This window comes from Myotis brandtii, unplaced genomic scaffold (genome assembly GCF_000412655.1).
Source record: "Myotis brandtii unplaced genomic scaffold, ASM41265v1 scaffold420, whole genome shotgun sequence".
Taxonomy (NCBI): domain Eukaryota; kingdom Metazoa; phylum Chordata; class Mammalia; order Chiroptera; family Vespertilionidae; genus Myotis; species Myotis brandtii.
In genome coordinates this window covers 98,093-99,289 of record NW_005366109.1, presented here as the reverse complement: position 1 = coordinate 99,289, position 1,197 = coordinate 98,093, and the positions used below count along the sequence as shown (strand labels likewise).

Below are 1,197 nucleotides of genomic sequence, written 5' to 3'. Positions count from 1 at the left end.
GGACTGAGCCCTCTAAGCTGGGACTTGTTTGTGACTTTGCCAGCAGGTCAGTCCGAGGCTCAACCCTATATCGGTTCCCCACAATCTCTCTTAGCAATATTTTTCTGCTATATCTCCTCAGGCAAGGGAAACAAAATAAAAATAAACAAATGAAACTACATCAAACTAAAAAGTTTTTGCACAGCAAAGGAAACCATCAACAAAACAAAACAACCTACTGAATGGGAGAACATATTTGCCAATGATATATCTGATAAGGGGTTAATATCCAAAATTTATAAAGAACTCCGACAACTCAACACAAAGAAAACAAACAATCCAATGAAAAAATGGGCAGAGGACCTGAACATTTCTCCAAAGAGGACATACAATTGGCCAATAGACATGAAAAATGCTCAACATCACTGATCATCAGAGAGATGCAAATTAAAACCACAGTGAGATAGCACCTCACACCTGCCAGAATGGCTGTCCTCAATAAATCAACAAACGACAAGTGCTGGCGAGGATGTGGAGAAAAGGGAACCCTCACGCACTGTTGGCGGGAATGCAGATTGGTGCAGCCACTATGGAGAACAGTATGGAGGGGCCTCAAAAAATTAAAAATGGAACTGCATTATGACTTAGCAATTCCACTTCTGGGCATATATATATTTCAAAAACTCAAAACACTAATCCGAAAGAATATATGCACCCGTACTTCACAGCAGCGCTATTTACAATAGGTAAGGCCTAGAAGCAGCCCAACTGCCCATCAGGAGGTGAGTGGATAAAAATGCTGTGGTACATGTACACAATTAGATATTACTCAGCTACAAAAAAGAATGAATCCCTCCATCTGCCACAGCATGGCTAGACCTAAAGGGTATTACACTAAGTGAAATAAGTCAGTCGGAAAAAGACAACTACCATATGATTTCACTTGTATGTAGAATCTAAAGAACAAAATAAATGAACAAATTTGAAACAGAGTCATAAATACAGAGAGCAGACTGATGGCTGCCAGAGGGGAGGGAGTTGAGGGCCTTGGTCAGTGATGGCGAACCTATGACACCCGTGTCAGAGGTGACACGCAAACTCATTTTTTTGGTTGATTTTTCTTTGTTAAATGGCATTTAAATATATAAAATAAATATCAAAAATATAAATCTTTGTTTTACTATGGTTGCAAATATCAAAAAATTTCTATATGTGACA

General features: G+C 38.8%; 1 protein-coding gene across 1 annotated transcript in view; it reads right to left on the bottom strand.

Moving 5' to 3' along the window:
• FGD2 (FYVE, RhoGEF and PH domain containing 2) overlaps positions 1-1,197 on the bottom strand; it is a 27,687-nt gene that overhangs the window by 12,834 nt on the left and 13,656 nt on the right. The gene's annotated exons all lie outside the window — the stretch shown is intronic.